The 16,151-nt window shown below is 41.0% G+C and overlaps 1 protein-coding gene across 3 annotated transcripts in view; it reads right to left on the bottom strand.

Annotated features, from left to right (window-relative positions):
• FAM53A (family with sequence similarity 53 member A) overlaps positions 1–6,593 on the bottom strand; it is a 78,001-nt gene extending 71,408 nt beyond the window's left edge. Inside the window, exon 1 of one of the 3 annotated variants that reach the window (XM_067298336.1) lies at positions 6,555–6,593. The gene's annotated coding sequence lies outside the window, so the exon portion shown is untranslated. The other 2 variants (XM_067298339.1, XM_067298341.1) reach the window with 2 other exon arrangements.
• Between the last annotated feature and the right edge of the window lie 9,558 nt (positions 6,594–16,151).

Here is a 16,151-nt window from a genome sequence, read left to right as displayed (position 1 = left end):
AGTAACTTTGCTATTATATCTTATCTTTCAACAGCTCCTTACAGCAAGGTACAGCACTTAAGTCCCCAAGATAGGTAGGCTTCACAAACTCATCAAGCCTCAACTTTGTTTAAAAATGACAAAAATTAAACAATAATGAAAAGATAAGGTTCTAGGTTCCCACTCCTTTCCCTCCCCCACAACAAGAAATAAATCACATACTTTAGCCAATTTACGTAAATAGCTACTTGAGGGCGTTTTTGTTACTCCTTTCTCACTAAATATTATATCAAGTTAAACTCCGGAGCACAGCAGTAGTCTTAAGGCAAGTTTACACACTACTACCTTCAATTCACTCAATTCCAAATAGGACATAATGAATAATTATTTGCCACTACTATTAGACTGGCATAATTAAGCCAAAAGGTTTCTGGTTCAGGATTGTATTATTTAACTGTCACTTCATCAGAAGACTACCTGTCCGTATAAACAGATTCTAGGTGCCTAAATGCAGATCACCACTTAAAAACAAAACAAGAAAACCCATACCACACCCCCCAAAGTGTAGAACAGAAGTCTCTACGTTATGAAAGCAAAGCTGGCTCACACAGTGATATAAAAGGCACCTGCAATCTCTGCGGCCATGTGTTGTATAAGAAATGCTGAGCTGCAAAAGAGACAGAAACCAGCAAATCTGGATCCACTGGGCCTTGAGCACATTCCTACAGCTCTGCATTGATTCACATTCTACATCATGCCTAAGCCTCTAAATTTAAACAAACTTTTCATATTCTGCACGCTAGGGACATCTTTTGGACTCGGGAAGTTGACAAAGCAACAGGGTTAGACTGATCCAAAGGACATGGGGCTTTTTGCCACCTGCACCCTTCCTTAACTGGTATGCTGTACTTCCACACCTCTAAAACTGGAAGAAGTCAAATCAACTGAAAACACGAAGAAAGGAAGACAAGTGCATTTTTCCATGGGAAGGCAGGGGCGAATTAAAGACAGCAGTACCTTTAAAACAAGAGTTTGCCCTATAAGCAAACTCTGAATGGCAGAATAAAGAAGTCAAACATCATGCAGCACCTACTGGCAACCACTGTGTATAAAATGCAAGCAAGTCAGGAATACTTTACTACTACAAAATGTGCAGCCACAATGAAGGTGATGTACATAATTTATGTGTACAGTACTAAAGGCATGATTTAGTACTATTTGCATCAACACAAATACACAGCAAAAATTAAAGATATTGCAATAATAATTTGAACTGCCCAATTAGGGTAAAAAACACATTCACTCTACAAATTTTAAGTTTTTTTCTCTTCCTCCAAACTCCTTGAAGGCATTAACGCTGCTCGCAAAGTTATCTGAGATGGAAATTAGAGACCTGAAGTTAATAGCATTAGCAGAAGTTTCTATTATTCCCATTCATGGCACAAGGGGAAGAGAGGTTAGAAGAGAAGAATGTTACCACAGGAGTGTCTGAGGTCTCATTAGGACAGTAAAGTGTGTGTGTGTGTGTGTGTGTGTGTGTGTGTGTGTGTGTGTGAGTGTTTTTAAAGTTGACCTACCTCAACTTTAAAACAGAAATCACTAAATTGCAGATGTGATCTTTCACAAGCCCACAAGACATGCATTAACAAATCAACACCAAACCAACTGCCCAGGCTGGTTGGGTGTTACGGAAAAACAAGTATTCTTCAGAAAAGGAGTGCAGACGCTGTCTTCCAGCATTGCAGATCTCAAACTGCCTAAAGCACGAAAGTAAAGGTACAGACAATGCAGTAGCAATTCTCAAATCTCTTCTAGACCAGTTGGGTTCTAATAAGTAAAACTGAGCAAGTGGAGAAACTGTTTTCTCCCTTCTCAAATGCTTCTTCCACAGTAACACGCATCTCAGTATACGAAGACAGTTTTGCAAATGACACTTCTCACATTAAACAATGCTTTTGCCTAGAGCTAATTTCACACTTAGTTCTATCTGTACGAACAGACTTACACACGTTGAAGAGCAATTACTGTTACTGGCACTGGGCAAGGGTCTTTGAGTAGGTCCAAAGCTCTAGCCCTACAATTTGACGAATTGCTGAAAGTATTTTTCCAGTACTTAACTACACTAGAGTTTAATTTTTCCACAGGAATTTGAAGTGTTGCGATATCAAATTCAGAGGAATAGTGCTAATACTGGCTAATCATAACCTTATAATCATAATCTTATTACTAACACACAAGAACCATAAAATAAATCATATTCTATTTCAATAAGATATAATCAAGTTCAAAGAGAGGAAAGCCAATTAGTTTTGTTCTTATAACCCAATGATTTTTTTACACTTAAAATAATTTAAGTGTTTTATATTTTTAAAAGCATAATTTTCAACTATTTGCATAAAAGAATACTGGTATCAGCAACCTAACAGTCATAACCTAAATAATGCATTTAGTAACAATCCTGCCTACTTCCCTCTCCCCCAACCTAAAAATTAGTAGAAATGTGGCCTTCAGAAGTTACTTTGGCCCACTACAAAACATTAATAGTTTAGGATTTTCTTGCCAGCTTACTGATAACATTATTTCCCAAACTGAACCAACATAAAAGCCAAACCAGCACAAAAGGTGGGAAAGGCAATTTAAGAGTTGATTTTCAATCACCTTGACTTCACATTCTTCTATAATCATATACTGCCACAATATCCAGTTTGATCACCACAGATTGTGTGTAAAACAAACTGAGTTAAAATACGCTTTTTTTTTTTTAAACAGACATTTTAAAAGAACATCCTTTAAGCAATCCATTTTCTGAAAATTTGACTGTCTTGATCCCTCTAGCAGGATGTTTGCAATTAAGACAAAACAACAAAGTCTGGATTTTTGTATCGACTCTTTCATCACTGGATTACAGCTGTTCACTGACAGCCACGATACTATTAACCACAAAAACTTCATGACATGTCTAAAAATAAGTTGTCAGCATAAATGGCTACTTTTCAGGTATATGCAGACTAAAACAGGTTGCCTACCAAAAAAATAGCAGCCATTGAACTACAATGAGTTTAGATAGCTTAGATAGCTGTTCTCCTAGCCTTGAATTTCTTCCCCAGAATTAGTGAAACAGGCTACCCTTTGTTCATTAACCTTTTCTCCTCCAGAAGCGCTCATACAGCACTTCACACATTTGGTTCCCCCGACCATCATTAAGTTTGTTTCTTATAGAATCTACATAAAAACAACAGATGTTTCTGTAGAACAGAAGAGTTCAAATAACTTGGAACAGTGGACAGGAGCCTCTTACATGTTCTTCCACAATATATTTCAAGATTTATTTTTAATTTTAGACATTGATGCAATAAGGCTAAAGACCAGTTAAGGGTTTATGAACATTTACCCATAAGGTTATTGTTACATAAACATCAGATCTCAAAAAAGTAGTCATCTAAAAATAGCCCAACAGGTTTATTTTATAGAAATAAAAATGAAAATTTAAATTAAACAGAGGGTTTAAAAAAAAAAAAAAAAACACACAACACAAACCACAATGCCTGCACATTTGCAGGGGAGAAGGAAACTCACTATTGCCAAAAGGCAAGTTTGCTGTGTATATTATCACCTCCAAAATATGCACAAAGAAATGTTAGTCAAGATATAAATACTAACACTTGCCATTAAAGGTTTAACAAGACTTCTTACTAATCTAAGAAAATTTAAAGCACAAACAGAAAGGACAAGTTCTTAGAACAAAACTCAAAAACAGCATCATAAGTGTAGGAGAAAAAAAAAAGAATCATGTTTGGAAAGTTTTAAGTACACGTGTTTCTAAAGGGAATAATCTATCAAACCACAGGAGGTGACTAGAACTGCCATCATCACTGTTAACACAAAGGAATGTAGATGGGGGGCACAGCACTAGAGGAAGGGGGTGAAAGAAGAGAGAAGGGAAAAGGAGAAGGAGCCAGAAAAAAGGGAGCTCCATTGATGGCTACCAGACTCCAGAGGAATTCCTATAAGAAAGGATAAATCCTATATAGCAGGGGGTTTTTTTTAGTCAGATGTAATAAATTGAAAGCAATATCTCAATGTCAAGCTTTCTGTTCATCTGTCAGCTAGCTTTTCATACATATAGCTTTATGACATATACTAAGCTTCCAAAGCTTAACTCATACGGCTGAGAATACAAATAGATGTATCTTCTTTCAGTCTCCTAATTCTTCCAAACCATAGTACCCTGCAAAAAAGTAGCATTTGAGAGGAAATAGAGAAGTTCTACTATACCAGTTTTAAAATACCCATTTATAACTGTTCAATTGACTTTACATTCTCAAGATAAGACACAATAACTGCAGATTACAATCTGGCTGGTAAAGGCCTTTAGAGGACATCCAGAGTACCACAACATAGAATATCCTGAAGGATATCATTAGGGGGATGATCTTGCAGATCAGTATTTTAGATTTGCGTCTAATTGCTAGTATGTACTTCCATATGATGGAAGAGTAGACTCTTGTTACTGACAAAAAGACATAGACCATTGAAAATATCACATTAATGCAGATAGTATTTCCCCAAAATTCAAAATAAATATGTAGTAAACCAATTTTTTTTTTTTTAAATCAGGAGTACCACATTAACAATATAGAGTCCAGCTTATTTTAAACTACTTGGAATGCCATGTGTAGGGAGCTAAAACAAAGTCTCTTGCCACTGAGCGCAAACCTTCCAGGCAGTTTCAGAAGTGCGATAACTGTAAAGATACAAGCTCTTCTGGCTTGATCATGGACGCTATAACACTAATAAAGCCAGATCTCAAAACCACATTTCATTAGGAAAGTTTTTACTATTCAGCAAACATTTTACTCCAGATTTCATAAGCCTGATTTGAAACAAACAGATAATTCACAACTAAAACATATCCAAAAACATTTTAGCTTGCCACACCACACACAAACTTACTGGTTCTTGCCAAAAATGGCTTTAACAAAAACATTTTACTGCAGTAAGGCATATGAATTGGAGGCAATGTAACAGTAAGGGCTGTAATAACTGTTCTCAGAAGCTAATTTTAATGTAAGCACAGTGAACCAGAAAATAGATTTGACCAGCTGGCTCAACTCATCCTGAGGCCTAGAACTCAGCATGCACATTAAAAGCCAGGCTCTTATCTGGTCTGACTCACCAAGCCACTCTCAGCCGAGCAACCCAAAAGTTCTAACACTGCTACAAAGCAATATTTTTGTAACAGCTATTTTCTGAATAGTTATGATGGCTACATGATTTAACTAAAGAGAAAACGGCTTAACTTTTAGATCTCCACCAGAAGAGTCAAGATAACTGATGCAACGCTAAATCAGAGGATCATCTACAACAGCCAGCCTCTCTGTCTCATGAGACCGAAAGTGACCTCTTTAAACAGCATCCAAAATTTCAAGTACACAATTTTATTTAGCCGTCATGCAGGCTGCACAGGAAAGGAGACCTTTAATAAGTCAAAAAGTCAGAACAAAGCCATGTTACTGCCCTTACAAAAGCTAGAATAACACAACCTAAGAGCATATTTACTCTTAAATCTCAAACTTGCTCTTTTTAACCCAACAGGTCTTTATACTTCTAAGCCATAAAGAAGAAATTGACTTTCATATTGCTGAAAAAAAAAAATCCCCAAACAAATGTAGTTTATTACCAGGAATCATAAAAACATTTGCAGCAGTTTGCCAAGGAGCTATTGTTGAAAGCATGTACCTACTCTGACGTAACTCTATCCTTGAGCAACAGAAGGAAGAATTGTCTCCAAACACTTTGATATGTGTATATATATACACACATGCAAATATATATTTTTAAATCTCACAAAAGGCTGCCTGCACGGAGCCCGTGTCTCCATGAACGCCAGAGCCCTTTCCCTCCCCAGAACGTGCAGTACAGGCCAGAACCCTCGCCTGGAGCGGCACCTCGTTTTCCAAGGCACAGCACTGAAATACAGCAAACCTAATGTCCATCCCGAGGAGCAGTTATTAACGCTAATAAGTTTCCCTTCTACCAGAGCATTAGACAGCTACCGTTTTGCTTTTATCCGGACTCTTAAACTAATGGAAGGGCAAAATGGAGCTAACCTTTACCTTAAGCTCCTGCTGAAGGATCACATCTCCCTAGCCTTAACAGCAGAAATAAATATATATATCTATATCTTTACCTATATATATATTCACGTACACATATAGGGAGGTGGATGAATATCGGAGCCAGCAGTTTCGGGCCAGCACAGGGGTGCTGCTGAGGGGTGACCGCCCCCCCCCGGCACGTCCTCGCAGCCCCCCGGCGGGCCCGGCCCGGCAGCAGCGCCCCCGGCCCAGCCCGCGCGTGGGGTCGTCCCCACTCCGCGAGGGGCCTCGTACCCCCCCCCGGGGGTGGCTCCTTGGCGCGGGGCTCACGAAGGGGCTCGGCCCCCCGCCTCGAGGGCGCCCTGCCGCGCTCACCCCCGCGGCCGTTGGCGGCCGTTGGCAGCGCCCCCTCCCCCAACGGCCGTTACCTGCGGCTGCGCTCGCGCCCCCCACCCGCAGGGAGCCCGCAGCCGGTACCTGCGCCCTGCCGGGCCGCCTCCCCTCCGCATATGAACAACGCTTCTCAATGGCAATTGAACAAAACACAACAGGCTCCGCCCCCTCCCGGCACCCGCCCGCTCCCATTGGCCGGGCCGCGCGCCCGCTGCCCTTTGACCCGCGCTGTCATTGGGCTTGAACGCTGGCCCGGCCCACAAGGGGCGGGGGGCGGTCCCGCTCCAAACGGGGACGCGCAGCTGTGATGTTGGGGGGGCGGGGAGAGCACTCCGGACTACAGCCCCCACAAGGCGCTGCGGCAGGGCGACTCCCTTCTCTCATTGGCTATCTAGGGAGCATGCGCAGACGGGCCCAGGCGGTGCGCGGAAGCTACGAGCCTTGCCGGGGCGATGACGTCATCGCGTCCCCAGATGGAGCCGCAAGGAGAGATGCGTGTAGCGCAGGGCGCGGGACTGCACGGAGCGGCCCGGGCTTGGCTGCGCACGCATGCGCGGTGCGGCGGCCCGCGGCGTGCGCATGCGCCCCGGCGGAGGCGCCTCAGGAGGGCGGGAAGCGGCTGCGCCCCTTCGCGCCTGACGGCGGCATGGCTGCCGGCCGGGCTGGGGCCTAGCCGGGCTGCGAGCAGGGCGGCCCCTTCCCCGGAGCCGCTCCGCCGAGGCCCGGCCGGGCAGGGCCGGGCCGGCGGGGCAGCTCGGGGAAGGCCGGGGGCGGCACCCGGGCGCGGGCCGCCCTGTGCCGTAAACAGCTCCCACCGCTTCTGTCGCGCTTCCCAGCAGGTTCCTGCAGGCACCTGCCGGCCGCGTAGCGGTGAGGCCGCGCTGCTCTCTGCTCGCCCTTCGCCCCCTCGGCGGGGAGTCACCCCGCCTTCCCTGCCCGCAGTGCCGCGCGTGCCCGGGAACTGGTGCCATTTTCTTCTCCCTTTCAAAATGGAGGCCAGGAAAAAAAATCCCACATCTGCTTCTTATTCCACAAGAAATGTTCCTATGGGAGTTTTTCAAAAGCAGTTATGAGTCAACTGTAGTGAGGAAGTGGGATGTGTTTGGACAGCAATTACATTGTGCACTTGTCAGGGCAGAGACTGCTTTATGTGGATGCATAATCCCCATCATGAGAAACCAAACCCTGATTTACTGTTGCCTACAGGCTTGACATTACTGAGGTACGGGTATTTTTTATTAATGGTAACTATTAACAAGCTCTTTGCATCCCTTTAACAAGCATCTGTTATTTCAGCCTTCTGCAACCTGTTTTTTAGTGTTTGCACATGGAGTTACAGAGTGCTATACTTCACTCCCTCACCTTCCCTTTCACCCAGAAGGTTTTGGGTTGACTTTATGTCATTATCCTGTAAGTTTCTGATGAATTACGAGACTGTGCTGCATCAAGTGTCTACGTTAACACTGCAGTGCAGAGTCCAAATCATAACTCTGTTCTGGAACATCCTTACTTCAGCTTGCTGATATTCCAGGCTTTCAAATTTTAACCGGTTTCAGGAGGAGACTGATAAAACTTAAAACTAATTATATTTCAAACACTACCACATTTTGCTGCTTGTTCTTCACCACTCTCATCCCATCCTTTACATCTTATACAAAGCCAACAGTACCCAGTTTCTTGAAACCATCTGCATATTTATTTTCTTTTTATAAACCTTAGGCTGAAATCTCTTCAAATAGTTTTCCAAGATACCTTTCTGAAATTGTACAATGAATATTTAAATTAGTGGACTAGTTCTCTGGAAGATCAACACCTACCTCTCATTAGAAAGATCTTGGAAGTGATTAAAAGATCACAGACAAAAGTACACAGCTCTCTCCCATAGTTCAGTCTCGGCCCTTGAAATACTTTCTGGTTGTGCTCATTTTGCTTCTGGCCTTATTGTGAATTCTAGTACATGGGAAATTGTAGTTCATCTGCTTTCCTGATCCTATCCACATCTTTGGCAGGGATTTGGCTCCATCCTGTAATCAGTTTTGTACACAGAATTCCCCACTGAAAACAACTTATCCCTGAAGCATTTCATTGCTAAATCCTTATCCAAACTTAGAATTAACCATTTAGTAAAAACAAACAAAAAAAGAAGTCATAATGTAATTTTATCTTTCACAACCATTGTATCTAAGTATTCTACCCACTGGAGTTTAACAGACTAAGGTGAGACATTTTAATACAAAATTGGATTTGCCCTTACCTACAACTTTAACTTTTCCAAACCAATTTCATTATATTGAAACATTAATGTTTCAGTGAAGCCACAGTACTTTCCTCCAGCCTCCTGCACTATTTCTGCTTCAAGTAAGGTAAAACCAGAGGGAACTTCATGGTTCTGAAACTGCTTCTCGATTGCAACTGTTTACTTCACAGCCATTGCTGCAGCAATGGAGGAGGCATGTGAAAAGGACTACAGCCTCACTCCCCCAGCAGCCTGTGCTCCTGCTCTCAAGTTCCATGGTCTGGATACCACAACTAGAGTAAAAACTTCTCAGTAATTAAATTATCTTGTGGATTAGATATCTCTTAAGTCTTCTTTCTCCTCTTCTGTAGCTCTCAGATCTTTCTCCCATCATCTCCTTTTATCACCTTCCATTCTTTTCTCCAACTTTATCAGCCTTTTTCCATTGCCACAATGGCTGATACTCTGTTCTTATGAGGTGGAGCTGCTTTCAACCATCTGTAGCCCTAAAATAGGTGGGGAGCTGAGCCCTAAACTAGTGATGTTGCAGAGGTGGTACCTCCTCTGATCAACTGATTACGTCTCACTATTTATCACATGGGCAAGCCACACGCAATTACTGGGGTTCACAAAGACTAGGGAGATAGGGGTAAACAATCATATCTGAGACAGGGCAGGTGGCAACTTTAATGAATAGCATTCAGTACTCAACCATAGTATTCTTTTATTTTATACCCAAGAGTAAGACTCTGGCAGGGATCCAGTTTATAGTTCAGATCTTGGTAAACAGACCCAAATTTCCCCCATGACATGGTTCAATAGTAATTGTCTAGCACTTTAAATATCTCATTACAAACATGCTACCACATGTTAAAGTGGTCGGTGTCTGTTCACTCAACTGTGTGTCTCCAGGAAGAGCCATCTGTTTCCAACAGAACAGTGAGACATGAACGTAGACAGGTTTCTAAATGAAAAAAAAAAAAAAACAAACCTAAAGAGATAGTAACACAAAGCTGTCTTCACAATAAAGCACAGGCAGAAATAAATGCAATGAGACAATCAGAATGACTTTCAGGAGAAGGTTTTCACCTAGAGGAACTCATATATGGCATGATTGCTCTAAGATACAATTTGTGGGATATTTTAGGTACCTAAACTACTGGACTAAGTGTATGCATGTCTTTACTACATATACGTATGATAGGATCAGTTTGGTCCAACTTCACCCCAATTTACGTATAGAAACAGCAGTTCCTCTTACATCCCATCTCAAGACGCCTAGCACCTAGCTCCAGTTATTCAGGAAACAAAGGGAATGTTTTTCTCTCCTTAGTCAGAACATGGTGGATGGGCATGAATGACATGTTGGCTTTAAAAAACAACAGATAAACCTTAATACTACGTGTGTGGTACTAAGCTGCTGCCAATCTAGGTAAATTACCACCTAAGATCAAGAAGGGAAAAGAGGAGACTATGCACCTCAGTTCTTTTTTATTATTATTATTGTTTGTAGATAAGGAACCCAGCAGCTATTTGATCTAGTTATTGCTTTAAAAAATTAAAGTGCAAAGATTGTTTAGACACTCTAAACTGCACAGTTGCTCATAAGGTTCAGATGTGCATTTCCAATGCGCTATTTCAAATTGCTCAGAAAAATATTTTACTTTGTATACTAATCAGTTTTTACTCTTTTACTTAGCTAATATTACTAAGCCAAAAGTTTGCTACATACAATGGTCATTTCTAATGAGTTAGACAAGCAACACAGGTAAGTGTGTAAAGACACTGATAGCAAGTCTCAGGTGAATTTACCCCAAATCATGGTGTTTCTCTTTGTGTAGCAATCATTATTAGTCATTCATCTGTTTCACCATAAAATATGTATAATGGAAACAGGGCCCCTGCTTCAGAAGACAAGTTAAATTTTTGAAGGCCTGTCAGAAAGATTCCAGAACAAATAAAGCCTTTGCTGATCCTGTTTACCTTAGAGTCAATTAGCAGTTCCCCTAGGAAGCGAGTGGGCAATCTGGCTTCCATCTCCTGACCCACGGGGTCTCCATGCTACTGAGTGAAGAAAAAGAAACTGAACTGACTTTGGAGTCTGATGTAGAGCAGGTAAAAGAGACGCAGTTTATGTATTGAGGGGTCCTATGATATCCTGCGTGTTTTCAGCGGCTGCTTGAGCATAACAAGCCTCATCAAAGACACTTCTCCATTCTCTCTGTGTGGCAGTTTCACCGCTGAGCATGCAGGTTCTGGGCGCAAGAGGAAGTTCTGCCACTGATTGTGTTTATCAGTTGGTGGTTTTAATGTTAACCTTGCTCTGACTACTCAAGCAGATTTGTTTTCTTTATGAGGTGCTTTTCCTTACTTATGTTCAAGGGTTTGTAACAAGTAAGATAACGCAGTAAGAATGCTAAATAAATGGCCTGGAATTGAGAAGCAAAGCAGTGTACAGCATCTAAATCCGGAACAGAGGGCCAACATCTTGGGATATTAGAGTCAGGGGTCTTTCATATACCACTACAAGTTGGCTGGACATTATGTTCTTTGTGAACTCTTAAAAGGATGTTGAAAAAATTGAGTTAATCACAACCAGATCATGTTTTATTGGATTTCATGGAAGGGTGACTCCATCCTGTGCCCCTTGTACACATCTGACTTTTCCTACACCCAGCCTTTCACCTCTGTTACCTGCTACTCCAGCTACACAGTTGCCTGCTTCTTAAAATGAGCCATCTGGCCAGGATATACTTCATTTTTCAGGGTACGAATTAGCCACAAGATTTTAAAAAGGGCAAATCAAGCTCCAAGTACTGAGCCAATACAGCATTGTTCTGCTTTTCACTGCAGTCCCCTAGGAACAGTCCCACTCATGAGAACTCTAAATTGCTAAGAGTTCAGCCAAAGCATCTTCTGCCTACTCAAGTTTCTAGTCCCTCCTACATACGTTTCCAAGTGCCTTGTTCTTTTTGCAGAACACCAATGCACAACACTTCCTCCCTAGACCTTCCCTGCTTTACATAATGGCTTATTCACCTCCGAACTGAGCCTTTTCTCAGCCCCAAACTTTTTCCCAACTCTGCTCTCCCTGAAAAGAGCCTGGGACAGCGAAAGGGCATCACTTACCTGCATCACTTACCTACAGCCTTGAAGGCTACTCGAGTTCTTAAGTTCTGATGTTTTCTGTCAGGACAGGGCTTACATAAACCTTATAAACCTCTCTAGTGATTTCCAATAGGAGACATGGGAAACACATATCACAACAAATAAATTTGATTAACAAGCACTGGTACTTAAAGCATACTGTGTGCAACATATCACACTTGATATGTTTCACTATCCTTAATATAGTGTTTCCATATGAGCCATTTCAGCTGCTGCTCATTTTTTATTTATTTTTTATTTTTTATTTTTATTTTTTAAGGAGATAGATAGTAGTTATCACTGTTTTGGTACCTTTTCTGTCATCACTTATGGCAAGAAACAAACTAGCTTATAGTCATAGTCTAGTGGAAACAATCCTGGGTAAGTAAAGCACTTTCCTAGTGTAAGAATTGTTTATACCTGCATAGATATGATTTTCTTTTATTCTACCTCAAAATCTGCTGAGAAGTGGTATACAAGATGTGCAGTGGGCAGAGGCATTGTGTCAGGCCTTAATACCTTTTACCAGTTTATAGGAAACAAAGTTCTTTGAAACATTAAACTCCAGTGGAAAATAAAGTGGTTTTTTGAACAAATGTTACAAATCAGTAATCTGCTTGTTTCACTTGATCTCATTCCTAAATTTACTGTGGTTAAAGGAGGAACTATTTTAATGATCACATCCAAATTTAGGGCCAAATTTGCATGTACATTTCAACCAGGCAGAGTGGTATATACCCAAGATTTTAGACATGAATTCTTAACATAAATTTGTGCATGCTAATCATCAGGTATATTCTTGTATTGAAGGTTTTTCTTTTACATGTTATATTTCTAGATAATTTCCCCTGCAGATGGAAATTCAAATGCCATGTTTCTACTCATAGTCCCAGACCTGCCTCCTCTGCTTAAACTAAAATTGTAGCCTGTCTCTCTGAAATCCCATTCCAGATACATAACTGACAGATCGAGCCCAGCGTGACTTAAATAGAACTTTTAATTTTCTCTCCCTTTTCTCCTTGACTAATATAATCTTATCTCACTCATATCTATTCAATGTGCTGCTGCAATGGTTGTTCTAGCCATGTCCTTCAGCCACACCAACCTTCTCCTAACTCTCCACTGGCTTCATCTTTCCTGTTGTATCAAATGCATGCTCCCTGTCTTTCCATTCAAAGCTCCTCATGGCCTGTTCCATCTCTGTTTACCTTTCACTAAAGCAAAGGCAGCTTGTGCCTCTACAGCCCCCCAAATGCTGTGGAACTGCACCATGAGATCACCTAGTCTGACCTTTACTCACTTCAGGCATTTACATTTAGCAATGATGCTTATATATTAAGCCCACAGGTTTCAATTAAACTAAAGCATTTTAGTTCCGAAGAGGCTAACCTATGTTCTACAAAGAGAAAACAAGAGTGATCACTATTGCCTGAGGCTTTTACGATGGCCCAGATGATTCAGGAGGTCAGCCAGGCCTTTGGCTGTAGAGGAAGGGGATAAAAAAGACAAACGAACTTTCACGTCCCAGATCCCCTGACTGGGAAGAAAATTTCTTCCTGACCCCCAATCAACCCTGTGGCAGGGAGCAAGATACATCCATCAGTCTTGTAGAAAGAGGGTTTTCCTCATCACTTCAAAGCACTTGTTTAAACTATTCTGTATTTCAAGCTATGAGCAATCCACAATGCCTCTGAAGGAGGGAGAAGATAATATTTGAGTGAATAAATTAAAGAAATCTGTTTTAATGAAAGCTGGTGTCTTTTGGATGTGTTTCAAGGCTGACTGACTAAGATGCAAGTCCTGACTGAAGCATTTTCTGCAGCTGGGATAGGTGCAAGGCCTCAAGTTTTTTTCTGTATTCTCTGGTGTCTAATACCGGGAGCCGATTAAGTAGCTTTGCCTTCTGTGGAAACACTTACAGGGTCCCTTCTATCCAGTTGGCTACTTCCATAAATTGTATATAACCTTAATCATGTTTGAGGCCTCTAATCCTTCCAAATTCAGCTAAAGTTGTCCAATTGGTTTAAAATATATTACAATGAGTACAGACAGGCAGGAACAGACTCAGAAGAGATGCGCTGGTAACTGTGTTGGGAAAAGGAAAGTGGAGCAGTGATAATCTCTCCCTCATCTCTGAGACTGTTGGCTAGAGACATGAGATTTGATTACAGCCGTTACCTTAATACTGAACCAGGAGTGTTGAAAGTGTGGTGAAGGCCATGCACAAAGTCTTATCTCTAAAAAGAAAGGACTGAGCAGGAAGACTCTGGTACAGATACCAGGTTCAGGAAGAACTAGTGAGACCCTCCAGCCCAAATCTAGCACACACAGAGACTCCAGTTTCCTCTTGAAGCTAATGAAGCATCTCATGATTTAGTTTAAATAAATGGCAAGTGCAATGCATTGCTCAGTAAGCAGCAGTGCATATTTACAATCACAACTAAAAGTACATCTGATTTCACACAGGAATATACCTAACAAAGTGAGAGCCACCAGAATCCGTAGCAAAGATCAGTCACTGAACTTCCGTTTCCTGCTTATTAAACTACCAGTGCAGACCTCTTGGCTTTCTCCTGTGCCAGTCTTCAGACTTTGGAGAAACTCCCTCTAAATATCTGCAAGGCTATATAGTTATCTCTTCTCATTTCCCCTTACAAGCTGTTATTTTGCTCTGAGATCTACAGAAGCTTCACAAAGCCTGCAACGAGTGTGCTGAGGCCACTGCTAACCATGCTGAGCAACACGCAGATGCTCTCTTTTCCCTGCTTTCTCTCCTCTCATCTCATCCTTATTTTGGCAATTCTTCAGGCAATTCTTATTCTATGTTTGTACAGTGCATAGCATAACAGGGTCCTGGACCATCACTAGAGTTCCTAGCTACTTTAAGTAGGTGTATAAATAATAATGGTAATATACATGCAAGAAATTGCTTTGTTTTCTGAGGGGAGGGGGGTCTGTAAACCAAAGATTTTTCACTTGCAAAAAAAAAAAAAATCAGTTGAAATATCATGCAAACAGAACTGCAGATCCCAAATGCAGAGAGGCCACTGTAAACAGCTAAAAGAATTTCCCTTCACCCAAGAGAGCTATCATCATGTATGTTCTTTGAGGAGGAGGAACTGCAATTTTTGAATGTATGTTTCCCATTTCTGTTTATTTTGAATGTTCTAAAGCCAACAAATATGTGATTTATGACAAAAAAAGTATCTCAAAGCTTGTCATTAACATAGCTGTTTTAATTTTTTTTACAAGTAGCACATTTTTAAACTCATTATATATGTGTGTATTTAAATGTCTATATGTATGTCTGTATGCTGAGGCCTTATGTGAAAAAAAATTAAGAGCAAACTTCACAACAGCAATGTAAGGCTCTGCCTGTCTTTTTTTTCCTGGTTACCAACCTTGTACAAATTAAAAACACATTAGCCACTTTGAAAATAAATCTGACGGCAGTTCAACCTCTTTTCTTTGGAGTTTTAGTTTGCAGATAGCAGTGGCATTCCACTGGCTAAGCCACTTGAGTGAATTTCCTGATTTTGCTTGGTCGCTTAATTTCCTGTTGGGCTCACATTTTGCCTAATTCAAGACAAAAAGACCCCTATAAATGGGATGAATGATTGAAATTGCAGAGCTGGACATAGTAATTTGATTGCAGTTCAGTATGTGCCTCTCTGAACAGAGGTAGAATTTCTGAGACATGCATATAAGCAACTCTAAAAATGTTTTTAATTCAGCATTTTCTCCCCTTATTGAATTACGGATATATGCATCCATATATCTGTAATTAAAGGTCTTCTCTTTGTGTTCAGATTTTAATGTGTGTCAATGACAAGTTTTCCCCTATTATGACATCAGTTTTCAGTCTCTAAAACAGGACAAAAATAAAACAATAGGAAGTCCTACGGTCTGTTTTTCATAAAAGTTCTCTAGCATTACTTTGGAATACATTTGAAGCAGATCTTCTCTGCATCATTTTTCCGGTGATAGCTTTACATTCAGCTTTTAAATACTCAGGACTGTGAATGGGATTAAATAATGCTTTATCGAAAGCCAACAAATAATGGATTCATAGTACAGACAGTTTAGGTCTCTAACCTGATTGTTCCACTCATCTTACAGCTTTATATATTGCCGATCACAATACCTACATGCTGTACAAAATTACTAAACTATAAAATCTTAAAATAAAATTGTGGGCTCTTTTCTCATGTTCCTTCCTCAATGAAGAACACTGCACCATCTAGGTGGGCTTTATTTATAGGTCAGCTCAGTGGAAGACTTTCTGAATTAAAAGACAC

Source organism: Apteryx mantelli, chromosome 5 (assembly GCF_036417845.1).
Source record: "Apteryx mantelli isolate bAptMan1 chromosome 5, bAptMan1.hap1, whole genome shotgun sequence".
NCBI lineage: Eukaryota > Metazoa > Chordata > Aves > Apterygiformes > Apterygidae > Apteryx > Apteryx mantelli.
The sequence above is the reverse complement of the archived record's forward strand: the minus strand, read 5'-3'. Positions and strand labels throughout refer to the sequence as shown.